Source organism: Chinchilla lanigera, unplaced genomic scaffold (assembly GCF_000276665.1).
Source record: "Chinchilla lanigera isolate Chin_1 unplaced genomic scaffold, ChiLan1.0 scaffold00017, whole genome shotgun sequence".
Lineage (NCBI taxonomy): Eukaryota > Metazoa > Chordata > Mammalia > Rodentia > Chinchillidae > Chinchilla > Chinchilla lanigera.
The window spans coordinates 26051318-26067873 of record NW_004955418.1 but is presented as its reverse complement, the minus strand read 5'-3'; positions in this window follow the sequence as shown (position 1 = coordinate 26067873).

Here is a 16556-nt window from a genome sequence, read left to right as displayed (position 1 = left end):
ACAGTTTCACAGGCCTCTTTTATTAGTTGCATGGGCTTTTTTTTTTTTTTTTTGGCTCCTTATACCACAAATTTAATTCTGTCAAGTTTTATTTTTTCAACTTATGCCACTAGGCCCTGTATCTTTAACTGACATATTGGTAAGCACAAGAACAGACCAACTGTTATGTGCTCCGAGTCCTTCTTTACACTGCCAACAGATCTCTGCTCTGTCCAGGGAAGAGGACAGCAGAGAGTGGACAGAACCTCAGTCAGAGAGAGTTAGGGACTGGAATCCAAATGACGTCCCTTATCAGGACCAAACATTAATATTCGGAAGCAGAATCAAAAATGAAAATGAAACAAAAAAATGAGTTGACCATCACATTTGAGTACAGATCAGTCTTCCTCCTAGTTGGCAGAAGGTGACCTGACCAAGTTCATCAATGGATAACGACACACTGGTGTGAATGAGCTCTCCAATAGCATCATGGATCTTTATTCTAAAGCTTTGTTCACCATGACAGAACATCCTGGGATGTCCCAATGGGAGGAATATATTTTAAGGTTAGGATCTAAGTCTAAACTGTGGCGGAATGGGACATGACATATTCGCGTGTTTGGCTTTGTCAGAAATGTATCTGGAAGCCTCCCAGACCAATTGCTTTACTGCCATTTGCAACCATCCAGATGACAGATTCTGCCAATGGAACATTTTTCCCAGCATGTGGCAGCACTGTCAGATGTCCTGGCTTAGACCCTTTTTACTGGGAGGAGTAGAAATATGTTTTCCGTTTTATAACACAGAAAGGTAAATTGCGTGCCAGTAATAAAAATATTCAGTATCTAATAATTTTCAGGTTTTGAGAAGAGACAATAAATAAAGGTTCTTATTCGGGTGCTTATTTAAAAAATGGATAAATTAGAGCTGAATCTACAGTTATGCAAATGAGAAAGGAAAGTGTAGATGAGAACAGAGACAGCAGAGGATAATATAAAGAATACTGGAGCCATGTTTGGAAAGAACTAATTTAACAGTAGATTACAATCAATTTTCTCCCATTCTGGGTTTAACGATCCCAATTATGTAAATATTTACAATTTCCTTTTCTTTTTGAAAATGGCTTTCGAGTGTCATTATTACCTTTATGAACTCCTTGGAATATTGCTTCTCTGAATAGGAAGAGCTTTGTTTGCCCTAGTACTTTATGATTCAGAAAAGGCCATTGGCTCTCTAAAGGCTGCCTTGCAAAGCAAATATATAGGTTAAAAAATAAACTTATGAATGATATTTACCATCATATGTGTTATGGTTGATACATTGTGTCAACTTGGGGAGTCTAGAGGTTTGGCTAAGTGACTCAGCAGGAAGCCAGGATACTTACTTTGTATACATCCTGAGCCTGTAAAAGAGGAGGGCAAAGATTATGTGAGAGCTACATGCCCCTTAGGTGGGGTAGCCTGTTTACAAAGTAAAGCAGAGAAAGAAGCTGCTTGCCGCCATTCCTCCAGTTTTGCTCTGGCTGTTTGCTGTTCGGCTGCCATTCCTCTTTGCTCTTGTTGCTTTGCTATCTTCTGCCTCAGAGCCAGCCAAGTATGGACTGAAACCTCCACAAACTGTGAGCTAAATAAACCTTTCCTTCCTTCATTTTGGGAGTTGGGTATTTTGTCTCAGCAACGAGAGAAAAGTAACCAAGACAATATGTCACTATGGAATTGCAAGTTAAAAAAGAAGTGAGATGTATTATATACATGTACCAGCTTCCCACAAATTGATGTAATGATTATACTACAAATATGCACAGTGTTGATAAAGATGTTTTAAAAATTAAAGCAACAGCAATAGGATACTATCAAAAACATAGTAGAGTAGCCTAAATCTAAAACACTGACAACACCAATGTACAAACAAGAAATCTCCTTAATTGCTGTGGGAATGCAAAATAGGATAGCCACTTTGGAGAAGTTTTTGATAATATGAATAATTATGTGAACTGTCAACCACTGACCTAGCAATCATGATCCTTAGGATTTACTTGAATATACTGAAACATTTCGTCCACATAAAATTTACAAATGGATGTTTATGCTACCTGTGCTGCCAACACTATTCTGCAGGGATATGTCCTTCAATAGTTGAATGAATAAACAGACAGTGGCAAATCCATGAAATATTATTCAGCAATAAAAATGGCAAAGCTGTGAAAATTGTAAAAAAGATAATGGGTTCCAGAAATTTGTTGGGAGGGAGGGAAGGATGATTTGGTATAACATGAGACACTTTTAGGGAAGTTAAACCCTTTTGTTTGTAACAGGGTAAACTGAGAGAAGGGGGATATTCTTTGGGAATCTGGAATTTTCTGTTGTTTTGTTTTGTTTTTCTGTAAACCTTACGTGGCCACAAACATAAAATGTATCAAATAAGTTTAAGAATGAAATTAAGCCTGTGTTGCTTCATATTCCTTGAATACTGTAATATTATTTTGCTTTTGGTTAAGTAATGCATGCAAAAGAAAAGCTGGTTAGAGTCATGTGCGGAAATTGAATTGTGCATAAAATGATTTGGTGTCAGCTTTTTTGAGGAAAAAGAACTAACAGGTGGCATAGATAGATGGTCCCTGACCTATTGGATTGAGTTATAAGTTCTCTGAGTTTATGGTGCTGTGAAAGTGATATTCTTTTAGTAGAAACTGTATTTCAAAATTTAAGTATTTCCCTTTTCTCTGGCTAGGAATGTGCCATACAGTACTCCGCATTGACGCTGGGCAGGGAACAGTGAGTGACAGATCCCAGCAGTGCTAAGTCTGTGAGCACATCCAATGCACTTTTAACTCAAAATTTCAATTTATCCTTGGTTTCTTTGAAAGGAATAGCATCATATGTTGGGAAGCATAGGTAGACAGATGCATAGATAGATAGACACATAAGATGTTTATTATAAGAATTGGCTCATACCATATTGGCTGGGAAGTCACAATCATTGGTATACAGGCTAGAGCACTAGTTAAGTCAGTGGTGTAGTTCAGACTGAGTCTAAGGGCTTGAGAAGCAGATAAGCTGACAGTGTCATACTTAGCCAGCAGCTAAAGGCCTGAAAATCTGTGAGGCTGCAAGTGCAACTCATGGGGTCCAAAGCAAGGAACCTTGCGTTCTGATATCCAAGGGCAGGAGAAGATGAATTTTCCATCTTCAGAGGAGAAAACAGATTCATTTCTCCTGTTTTGCTCTTCCAGCAAAGCCCTCAATGGATTGCACATTGCCTGCCGTATTGGTATGGGAGTGTCTTCCTTGCTCAATCTTCTCATTCAAATACTACTCTCCTTGGGATGCATCTGCATAGACATGTCCAGAAATGACTTTCTATTAGCTATCTGAATACTACTTCATCAGCCAAATGGACACCTAAAATTGACCATCATATTCACAATTTCATGTAGTGAATATGCTAGTAATTTATTTACTTAGAAATACAGGTAGTACAAACTCTAATAGCTATGCTTTAGTATAAACTCCTCTATCATAACTTAAGCTAACTTTTTATTCATTATCTAATTGAATTCAAAGGAATCTGCATATTGATTATTATATATGAATGAGATTGAGTGAGATTTAATAACTGGCCCAAGTTCACAAATATAGAGAACTGGAAACCTATATTCCACCCCAAACCTTGCTTTAATGCCAGTGTGCTTGCTGTTCTTTTCCAGATTATCTCATATATACAATGAGTAAAACTGCATTATTATCCCAAAACTAAAAGTGAGAAAAATATTATCACCATGTATAGTGCAAACACACTTCCTGTTTTTTTTTTCTTTCAAATTTCATACAAAAATTTACATTGGCAGAAATAATTCACTCTGGTGGTTCATCTTCTTGTCAACTTGATTGGATGGGAAATGCTAAGGGAAGTAGTACAGCACACTTCTAGGTGTGTCATGAGGACATTTCCTGAGATGATCAAATATGGGACAAAGAAATGAGGGAGCAGACCCTCTTTGAACGTGGGCAGCAGCATCGGATGGAGTGAGAGTGGAAAGAGGAAGCCACAGGAGTCTGCGGCACTGTGTGTGCTGGCTGCAGCAGGTCCACTGCTTCACCCTGCTGGACCTTTCCGCCATGCTTTTCTGCCTCCATGGAGGTCGAGAATGATGAAACCCAAAGGCCATGCATTGAAGTCTCTGGATTGTGAGCCATAGCAAATCTTTCTTCCTTGAAGTCGTTACTCTGAGGTGTTTTGTCGCAGTGATGCAAAGCTACAGGCCTTATTGCTGGTTTTCTGTATAAACGAGAGGCTCAGTTTGCAGCTACTGCGGTTATGTTCTTCCCACTTCTCCCTCTTCAGTGAAAACCAAGTGTTCTTCACTCCCACTTGTGGTCTCCCCACGGCCCCCCATGAGAATCCATGGCTTCTCATTCTGAGTGCTTGGCGGTAGGGATAATTTCTACCTCTGAAAGGAAATTCTTGAGAGTAGAGTTTATTTTCTGGAAAAAAGTCAACAAAATCAAAAAACCAAACACACAAACAAATAAACACAACAACAAAAATACTATGAATAGGAAACAGGGCATCTGAAAATTCCATTCAAGTGATTCCTCAGAGTAGAGAGTAAAAAATTTTCCCATGTCATGTGGGAACAAAACTAGAAGCAACCTGCTCTAAGCACAAGCTATTTTAAGTACTTATCCTTAAATTTCCCTTGATTTCATTCCACACCATCGTATACTTAAGTAGATCATATATATCATAAAACTTTGCAGTTCTGGGTGTGATCATTTTTTTCTGGCTTCAATTGCATCCATTTCTCGTCTGCATAATTTTATTTTTATAAATACTATCTTCACTCTAGATTTTACCAGATTCTTCCTTAATTTGGATATTTAGTTAGGTTAATTAAGAAAGGGAACATATATCACTGTCAATGATGTTTTTGCAGCTTTTAAAATACTCTATTTCAAATGATAAATAATGTGTATTTATGGGATATGATATAATATTTTGATCTATTTTTAGATCACGTAAAGATTCCAGCAAGCTAATTAACATAGCCTTCATGGTATCCATTAGTCTTTTGGGGACAAAATCTTAAAATCCATTTTATTAATTTTGAAAAATGCATTGCATTACTTTTAACTGTTATCACCACAGGGTACAATGGGTAACTCAAACTGATTTCCCCAGTGTCACTGCAGCTTTGCATCCTTTGATGAATTCTTCTCTTTCCTCTCCCTCCTGCCTCTCCCCAGCATTATATAACCACGCTTTTACTGTCTATTCATTGTCACTGACACTGCAGTTAACTTAAATATACTTAATCTAAACTGTTGCTTCCATCATTCTAAGTGTGTCATTTTTCCTTTGCAGCTAATAAAGTAGTAGGTAAGCAGGCTGATGCAAAGTAAGAACAGCTGGTGGAAGTAGTTGTTAAGTCCTGATGTTCAAAGGGGGAAAGTGATCCTATTAAATATGCATTTGTGACAAAATGTGGATAACAGTCTCTTTGATTTGCTACAACTACATTGTGAGACTGTAAGTCAAAGGTCTTAGAATTCTTTGATTTCATTTTATTCCCCAACTGCCTTTAATCTTATTACTTTAACTTCTGAGATTAACCACAAGTGCAGTTTAAGGAATACTTTGCAAGTTTAGTACGTCCTCATATGCCGTAGAAAAGGGCAAGCCCAGCAGCATTAAGGATATAAATCTGAGCATTTAGAGGATTGACTTACCCTGGTGTTCTAAGGTGAGTATTTTTGAGGCCATCCTTCTAGAAAAAGTGTGATTTGCTTATTCTCTGATGGCTGGTTTCATTAGATACAATCATGAGATAAAATGTACCTATTTTGCTGCTCAGCGATCTAGCATTACAAAATCAAGCTGTCTTCTTTTTACATCTTTGAACAAATGGAAACGATCATACTTTCTGACCCGAGACTCAGCAATCCACGTGATGATGATGACATTTCAAACAAAAGCTCATGATTTTTGAAAGGTAAGTTACATGCTTAAAGGAAAAGCCACAAATTATTTACACAGTGCATTTGGTTTATGGGAATGAGAAATGAAAACCTATCCCTTCTGCTTCAAATTTCAGTTTTATGTTCTATGACTCAAATTTGTTTTTCTTTGCATGAAGGATTCACATTCCATGTTTCCATGTGTTCATATTATACTCAATGTGGAATTCACTATTTATAACAAAATCTCAAGATTTGACAATCATATAGCTAATATAAATACTTTTGCACATTTTTTTGCCCAAAACACTGAGTGTCTTAGAAACTTTGGATGAATGCAGAGTCATAAGAAGATTTCCATTTTGGCTTAAAATTTGGACATGTAATTGCTTCTGCCTTGATAGGCTTTACCTTTGGCTCCACTAATGATAACTGAGATTCCTGAATGGATATTTGTTCTGGCTGGTGCAGCAAATCAGGTCCAAAGTGCTAATGAGCTGGAGGAGAAGCTCCTAAGGTGGCAAAATGTGTGACTCTCTTCCCTTCCTGTTGCAGACTGTGGCTATCTCCTCTGCTACCTCCTAGTCTGCCAAGATATAATCTGTAATCTCAGGTAGTGTCCTTTATCTTGAAAACACATCACAGACTGATGTCATCATACTTTTCTATGGGACAACCCACACTGATTTAGTTGTTAATGTAAATACCTTTCCTGCTTCCCAAAGTGTGCATTACCAATATTTTCTAACACTAGCCCTGTGTTTAGATTTTCTTTATAATTATAAATTCGATATTTCTGGGTCTCAACTTATTCTAAAAGCATTGTGAAGATTTTCATTTTAATCAAATACTGTTTAAGAATCTGGTTTTAGTCATATAGTGCAATTTTTCCTAGAAAATCTTGTGGCTGAATATAATTATATGATATATTAGGCAAAAAGGCCAAAAAGTCTCTTATGAAAAAAAAAAATAAAAGGACTTGAGGGCATAGATTTTCATAGGGCCTGGGAGCTCTGGAAGAGATATCCTGGAAACTTCATGAGAGACAAAGCAACTTCTGAGAGAAATACTTAGTATCTCAGCATCAAGTATGTCTGCATTAGCAATGGAAGAGAAGGTCCCAGTGACACACTTAGATCTCAGATTAAGTTATAGCCTTGTGAGGGAAAAAAAGATGTTTATTGTTCATGGCTATTTCTCAATGGAATTTTTTAAAAAAACACACTTTTCTATAAAATTTCCTTTTAAGGCAAGATTTTTACACATAAAAGGCTAAAGCCAGACCTCAGCTTTGCCACAATCTAGGAGATAATTATAGCTGAACTAAGCTATTTACCACAAGACACTCCGTTCTACTTCCAGAGTTTTACAGTGAAACATTCTTTCTAACTTAGCTATTGAAATGGCAACTTTTTGAAAATTCTAAAGGCAACTAGCATTTCAAAATATATGATGTATTTTAATAAACAATGCTGCCCAAGTGAAAATGCTGTGTACTCTTAATTATTACTGGTATGGCTAAAGTCACCTGTAATGACAAATGCTTCAATACAACACCTTCGTGTCTTCTCTCTTTATGAGAAAAGAGATCTTGAAAAATGAACTCTAAGACTGTTTTTTTATATAACTGTGTGGCATAGGGTGAGCCTCTTAGGTTCTCTGGATTTTTGTCTTTGTATTTTAAAAGGCAACGTGGGTATGTATTTTGAGAGATAATGTGTGTAATGTTATATGTTAGGTACTAAACAACTAGTTGTAATTATTAAAGAAATCGTAAATGCTGAAACACTAGAAAAACAGTTGTGAAAAACCATAATTTATGTCATGATCTGCAGACAAAGAAGAGAAAGCTTGGTGAAATGTTATGAACATTCTCAACCAAGAAACCAGAGTTGAGGCTTCCTCATTCCTTTGCGTGAACGGCAGAGAAGGGAAGTCAGACTCTTCCTGGAGCCTCCGGAGCAGCAGGAGTGCTGCAACAAAAGGAAAATAGTTGGTAAAAAATCTAAGAAAGCAAACTAAAATTTGACTTCCAGTTTTCAAACTATAAACTTAGTCTCATTAGCAAAATAATACTGCTGATATTAATTTATTACACCAGAAAAAATCAGAATTCAAAGCTAAATGGGCTTGGTAAATGCAAATCAACCATATGTAGACTATTTCATTTTCAATGTGCTTTTGCTAACAAAACATTAATAGTCAGTTTTGTTTGAAATGGTGGTTAAAGAAGGTGGCATGAGCCTCCTTTAAATGTACGATGCCAAATTTATAACCCAAGAGTCCTAAACCCTTGAATGTTCTTGAGGAATGGAATTGTATGGTGGCCAGCGGGAGCCAGTATCCCAACTGGCATTTCTTCTCTTCTAATATCAAGCGCTTTCCTTTTACATTTGTAATAGTACAATGTAAAGCATTCAACCAATTCATTTAACCTTGAAGTTTGCATGTTTGCAAATTTAAAGAATACATGTATCAGAGATGTTAATATTTTGAACATAAGTGGAAGGGAAGAGGAATATTACAATGTTTACAAAATTTCCGGATGGGATACAAGCATTTATTTATTCCCTTTGTTTTTTTACTTTAAAGATAAAAGAATGAAAACATATTAACAAACACATATGCTTTTACAAAATAACACAAAAACAATACAAGCAATACAGTCTTTCAGACAAGGTGATAGGAAATTAACAATGGTTGTTGTATTAGGACAAGCATGTAGATGGAGAGTAATTCATGGCCTCCAAATGTAATATGAGAATTTTTGAAAAATAGGCAAGATACCAATTCTAAAGCAAATAATGATATTGATAATGATAAAGTAAATAAATGCTTGAAAGAGAAATAATTACTGGTCATCGCTTTAACAACATTTGGGTTCCTTGAAATTGGTTATTTTCTAAGAAAGCAAAAAGAAAAAGGAAATAAAGAAGCAACAAACAATCTTATATATGAGTAGTGGGAAAGAAAAGCACACATCTCTTATGACGGAGGCATGTAGTTTTTAAGTGCACATTAGCATTTTATTTATTTATTTATTTATTTTTATTTTTATTTTATTTTTTTCTGGTACTGGGAATCAAACTCATGACCTCAGTCTTGCCAGGCAGGTACTGTGCCTCTGAGCTAAATCCCCAGCCCTCAAGAAGAACTCTCATTTTAATCTTAGGTATGCAACAAGAATCATAATACATTGCCTTATTTTCCTGAAAGTGTGTTAAATTAGAATGAAGTTTAGGTTAACAATATTAATATGTAGTGGAATCATTCCTAAAATTATTGTTCATATATTGGTCCACTGGATTATTCAATTGCTGCACACTGGATTTAAGGTCAGTAATAGGAGTACCTCAAAATGTTAATTGGAACAAACATTGCAATATGCGATATGAAATTTTATCAAAATGGTTGCAAAGCTCATGTACTTACATTGTAAAGCTTAAAATGTAAGTGGGAAGTTTAACTCAATTTTTCTTCTTTTACTGACAGAGTGTGGGAGTTCCATAAAAATAGATTTTAATGCTATGCTAATGAATTTATGAGTCTATTTTAAATAAAGATTAAAAAATAATATTTATAAAAGGGAAACAAGAAGGTTTTAAAAAATATTTGTGGAGTTCTTATTAATGATAAGTATTTTAAAATTTAATTAAAATGATATCATCTGTTTTATCGGTATTATATGTATATTGAACAAAGGGGAAAACTATATTTTCTTTCCTTTTTTCTGAGACAGGGTTTCACTGTGTAGTTCAGGCTTGGCTTGAATTCATTCAGTAGCCCAGCCTGGCCTCGAACTCCCAGCAGTTTTCCTGGCTCTGCCTCCCGAGAGCTGGGATGACAGGTTTGCACCACCACGCCCAGCAAAAATTATATTTTCATAAGCTTATTATCTAGGTTTTTCCCATATGCTCCAATTATTTGAAAAAGCTTTTTGTCCCCCACTGACTGGAACATAAATATTACATCATTCCCTAGTATTTTAAAAATTAGTGTACCAAACCAACAAGGGTTGGAAGAGAATCTGCTCAGTAAGTACTAAGATTCACAGCAGGCTGGCATTTCCTGGCATTGCTTAGAGAACAGACTGAAATCTCTCCAGGACTTCAAATACATTATTCAAGACATTAGGAGATGATTTCTCCCGGTGTGTGTGTGTGTGTGTGTGTGTGTGTGTGTGTGTGTGTTCCAGCTTTGTATTTTCAGGAAAGATTAAGATTAAGAGCAACAGGATGTTTTAGGTAGAGCGTGAGCCAAAGTATTGATACAATGCTGGAACTGCTAATGAAAACTTTCCCTGGATGATTATGCCCCTCTCTGCTCAGATTTTACTTCCGTTCATTGTTATTTATTTCTTATTTGTTTATTTTAGGAGAGAAAGCGATTTTATGCACCGACCTGGAGGCCAGAAGGAACAGCTGGTATTTTCTATTCTTGAAAAAGGTGCCAGGGATAGAAATGCGTGGGAAACTGATGGTGTGAAAGACTTCGAAATCTGTCTCGGCAGCTGCCACTGCAGAGAGCGTCCTACTAATGTGCAGAACGCTGCTCTGCCTGCCAAGGCGGTCTGCATGTCTGGCCGCTGCTCCTGCCAGGCATGGTGCGACCCAGCTGCCGCGACCGTGATGGAGCAGCGCGGGTTAACTTAGGGAAAGACACCCGCGCTTTCCCGTAGTGGTTCTTTGTCAAAGGAAACCAAAATGAAGAGTCCATCTCTGATCCACCGACTTTATGGACTGCATGAACAGCCAATATCTTGGTCTGTCTTGTGCTCATCTCAATATTAAGCAATCCATAGCTGATTTCTAAACCTCTGTGGTCCTAAAGGAAACATGATTTGAAGGCAAGAAGTTAAATCTCAAGCGATGAGGTTTACCAAATGGCTTAGTAGCTGAAAATTTATTTGGCAAGGGCAGGTACAGTTTCTTCTTTTTTTTTTTTGGTTTTTCTCCGGTACCGGGAACTGAACTCACGACCTTGCGCTTGCCAGGCAGGCGCTTTTGCCACTGAGCTAAATCCCCAGCCCCCAGTTTCTTCTTTATCTGCAAGACAACTTCAAGATTGCATTCTGTGAGTTTCAAAGGACTGTCAAATGAGAGACTACGAATGATTTAATGGATCAAGGAACTTCAGATCTCTACATTTTTACATGTTATTGTCTTTTTATTTCTCTTCCAGCTACATTTGTAATCTATGCAGTTTGTTTCTATAAATGGACAACTATTAGTAGGAAAAATTAGACAATCTGTTCCTATTTATAAACAAAAGATTATATTTAAATAAAATGGGGATATTTAGTCAAGAATGTGCTAACTGCTTCCAACAAACTCTTTATACTACTGACCACGTGGAGTGGAAGAGAACGTTGTTTGGTCAGGTGCAGCTGGAGCATTTGTAGCAGGTAGCAGGCCCTATGCTAAACACCTAAAAGCTTTGTTAAAGTGTTGATTTACTTTTGTCAGCAGCTGAGGAAACCTCAGTAAGATGCTATAATTTACATTTATTATGCCTTGAAGAGACAATATTTACAGGTACATGTATAAACTGTTAAGTCATTGCAAATAAATAAAAGTATGACCAGTTTGACCTTAAGCAACATATAGTTTGCGAATATCTTATTTTCAAAAATATATTCATGTACATGGATATCGAGACATTCTCTACACTGGTGTCCCCTTAAGTTAAAAACTGCGACAGAGAGATACAATAAAAGATGTACTTAACGGAAATAATGTGTCGTAGATTGGGCCATCCAGAAGCAGATGTTGACAAAGATTAGGGATAAGTTTGGGGGAGATCCACGACTGTGAGCAAAAAAAAAAAAAAAAAATGGGAAGCTGGATGAACTGAGGGGGAAATGTGACAGCTACACACGCTTCCAGATCTTGACCACCTCCGTGGGCATGCCAGTGAACCCCATATCTTCTTGCCATGTCTGTCGACGGCCCTGCTGTGTTCCCGCATACTGGATCAGCTCTGCAGGCATTGACAGAGACCTGCCCATTCATTCCTGTTCTAGGTCTGTGACACCAATGTAAAGCAGTGACACATGATAAGATCCTCTGATTAGAACATTTTACATAGGTGAAAATATCTTAGTGTTATTAAAAGATGATGTCACGGTTAATTAGCAACACTGTTCTCTTTGGTATGCAAATTACTTGTTCCACCTTAGTATATTATTTTTAAAAGTGGAATTTATACTTTAGAGCAATTTTAAGTTCACAGCAAATTGAACAGAGAGCACAGAACAGCCATTTTCTCCCTGCACACCACCTCTCCATCCTCTCCGACTGTCACCTTCTTTGCTGAGGTGCTGTATTGGGTGAGTATCCTCTATGCTTTGATCAGTGCCCAATGGCAAGTCCTCACCATCACAGCATCACACACAGTGCGTTTGCTGCTGGTGAATTCCTTTGGCTGTGCTCCTTCTGTTCATCTCGACTTCCTCCCAAACTCTGAGCAACTACTGAGCTTTTCACTGCCTTCAGAGCTATATTTTTCCCTAACATCATAGGCTTAAAATAGTACAATATATTTAGCTACTTTTTTAATTTTAAAGGGAAGGAACATAAACAGACAATGAAACGGAGTTTCGCAACAGGTCAGTAGGAGTTACAATAGTTGATACATTGTGTATTGTTGTCTTCCTAGTAGTTAGAGTACAAGATAAAGGTATGATATCCTCCCCAAACAATATTAGTACTAAGCATTCTTTTCAATGAACTAAGAGAAGCGAGCTGTAAAACGATCTCAACTATTTTGTGTTTACGTATAGTTTTTTTTCACTTTCTTCCTTTTCCCATCCCCCATCAAAGTTTGTCCTTTTTTGCTGTTTTCTTCCAGTTTTCAATATCTCTTGTACATTCCAGATCCTATTTTCTTGTCCAATTTCTCATACTAGGGAGACAATATGATTTTAACAGATATGGATCTGATTTATTTCACTTATGAGTATTATCTGGAGTTATATCCATGTACCTATAAAAGTCTCCAGTTTATCCTCTTTATGGCTAAGTAGTGCTCCATTACATATCTTAAAACAAATCTTTTTTATCCATTCCTCAGTTGATGGGCAGTTGTGTTGTTTCCAAGATCTAGCTATTACAAATTGTGGTGCTATAAACATGATTTCCATGTGGCATGATGTTTTTAATTCTTCTCAAAAGTTATCATTTACAAGTCAGTTCCATGGCTGCTTTCATAAAAATCATGCTGATAGTTCCATCAGTAGCTAAGTTAGCAGACTGGGCCCAAACTTGCAGTCTTTGTTCCACAGCCTCCCAGAGTGGAATTACATTTGTGTGCCGTTACGCTGGGCTTTCCTCCCTTCTTCTGTAACATAGTTGTCATTCTCTTGTTTGCTGTTATAGTCAAGAAATAGCTAGATTTATTCAAGTGCTTACGACTTTTCTAACTCCTAATTTTTCTTATGTTTAAGAATTCTATTTTCTTACATCTTCAAACCCATATTTTTAAAGATTAGGTGCTAAGGTTTATTGCTAAGGATTGTGTATGATCAGTACTGCCTTTACATCATATACGCCTATATATATGGAGGTATCTGCATACCACCTCTTATGTCACTCTAACAGATAATATGTGTGTAAGTGCATCTCCGTGGTTGTGTTATCTTTGTAGTTTGGGAAAAACAATTCCACTGTCATATGTTTTTGTTTTTATTACTGAGACATGTAGTTAATACTTTTGATTCTGGTCATTTTTAACATCTCTTCTTTGTCTTTGGTGGTGATTACTTACAAAATGCAACACCAATCTAATTATTAAAAGAAAAGAGATATTTGAGAGGTAATGCATAAATATTAATGAAAGAAACGTGTACTCAGAATCCTCAAACACAGTGTGAGTTCTGTATCCTGACAATTTTGTTCGACATTTTCTGCACAAATTTTTTCAGTGTTTACACTTCACTGATTTTCTTTTGGTTTCTTTCAAATGTCCTCTTACATCTTAATTTCAAAATTAAACAATGAATCCATACATTTTCAAATGTTTTTAATTTCATTATTTAGTCATTCATTGTTCACCATCATTTTGAAATTAATTCAAATATTGACAAACTTGTTTTTCTCTATGAATTCCAGGCTTCTAATCCTTACCTGATGTTTGCTTAGGATGTTCCACCATCCTCCTGGGGAGCAGGAAACTATTACCTGTCATCTGGAAGAAATTGGGCCTTCAATTGAGTATCAGTTGGAATCAGGTAAATTGAAACCATATTCTACAAAGTACCCACTAGTATGTTCTTAATATGTCTCTATAATTAATATGTGAAGGTAAAATATTAAGTGAATAAATAAGAAAGTTAGCTGCAAAGTTAATGAGTTAATGCACATTTCTGATTAAAATTATATAGATGGATAGATAGATAGATGAGGGTGAGAAATAGAGAAATAATTATCCTTGTGTATACAGAGGTTATATCTTGGTATTATTGCATTGAAGGTGACTTTTATTTTATACACAACTTATGCACAATTGAGTTATATTCTGTAATTAATTGATATTATATTTTACTTCAAAAAGCAAAAGTAATTTCTTAATCATATAAACCTTTCTGCAAAATCCATTTTGTGGTAGTTTGAGAAAATGTCAGAAAGATGAGTCCGGGCTTCTAGGTTCAGTACCAGGGAAACATTTGTGTTCTATAGTCAAACAAGGAAAATATGAGAGACATTGGCAGTACTGGAGGGACTTCACTGCTCTGTTTAGCATAATAAGTTCATGAATCATTAATGCATATAATGTGTTGAAGGTGATAACAATGATTGTTGCTGTTAAGTAGTTCATTTTGTGACAAGATGGCACACCAAAAATGCGACCTGAGCAAAAGCTTGGTATTTACATTCTAGCCAAGCAGTCCTTCGACTCAAAAGTCTTTTGTGTTTACGTGCAGTTGTTCTCACTTGTAAATACCTTTGCTGCTCTACCTAAGGCAGGTGTTATTTTGATGATGAAACTTTGTCACATAGAAAAAAGTGCTTTGAAAAAAAACTCAAAGTTGTTTATTTAAGTGGATGCATTACTTACAGTATTTTGGGAAAAATGCTGTGGTTAACTGCTGATTTATTTCTCCAGTATTGAACCCAAAACCTCATGGTTACTTACTCAATTCAAGCATCTTTCTGAATGCAGGTGGAAAGGAAACTAAGAAACTAGTTCGTAGACCACCCTGGTTTCCTATTCCTGAACTAGAAATCTAATTTCTAAAAGCTGTCTTGATTGTTTTTTAATTGACAAAGTAGGATGAGGAAAATTCAAGGATCAGCATAACTTTTAGGAAAACAGTATGTCTACTCTCTAGAACTACTCAGGACTAGGTAGGAGATTTTGGCTCGGCAAAAATTTGTAACATTCCACAACTCCTGAGATGAAGAGTTCAGGGTCTCTAGGGGCTGAATGAGAATATTTTTACAGTGGCTGAAGGGCTACTTTGGAGAAAAGAGTTGTTAATTTCCACTCTTTCCTTAATTTTAATGTCGCTGATTAATATCAGTGGTTTGAGAAAAAGTCCTTTACTGACCATGATGAGTAGAAAAAGTACAAAATCCCACTGTGAGTGAAGTCTGCTGCTGACTAGAACCTAATGTGCTGTCTGGATTGTTATGAGAAAGAGTATTACAAAAAACATGGTATTTTGCTGAATCCAGAAACACCTCCCAACAGCTACCAGGAATCAAACCATATTTAGCAATACTCGCTAAGAAGTGTGCTATATTGTCCCATGTATTATGGGCAATACCTCAGTAAATAGAAATGCAAGCCATCCTCAGGGAGCTTACAAGCTAGGAATAAAGTTATGTATGCTTATGACAATATTTACACAGAAAATGATGAACATCAAACTGAGAACTTCATTTTACACAAAAGCATGAGATATAGATACCATGCCTAGTATGGTAAATTGTAAGACATTTGCAGACACTGAAATATTTGAGGAGAATCTTAAAACTTACAATTTAAACCTAGCATGTATGCAAGGGGCAAAGTGTTCGTGATTGAGGACGGCAGAGAGCTAAGGAAAGAGTAGAAAACAGAGCATGGGCTTGGCTATGAGTGAGTAGAGTGTTGGACAGGAGAGATGTCGGAGAAGCAAAGAAATTAGGGAGAGCATGCCCACATCATCCTAGACTGCGAATATTGATTTTTCATTTAAGTTTCTCATTCTGTCTGCGATGGAAGCTCATAAAAATATAGAGGATGGTGATCTGAAATCATGGAAGAGTCGCTTTGGATTTGAAATGCTTCATGGTCAGAGTGACCCATTGTAATACTTTGTTGGTGTTCAGACATACTGAGGGTGGAAAAGTGGGCAGGGAACAGCAAAGGTCCGAACAGGCAAAGGAGAGGCAGCACAGAGAGGGAGCCGGCTGGCTGCGTGGTGAACACTGGGCTATGCTTTCCCTTTCAGACAAGAGACAGCGATGAAGCACAATCGATTAATCCCCTGTTCTCTTATCACACAACGGCAATCGTAAACGTTAGTTTCATTATCAAGCTTCTTACAATAGACAAAAAAAGTAACTAAAGATTTCATTTTTCACCATTGTACTAGTCCAATTACTATAAGTTTGATTACAGATATAATATATATAT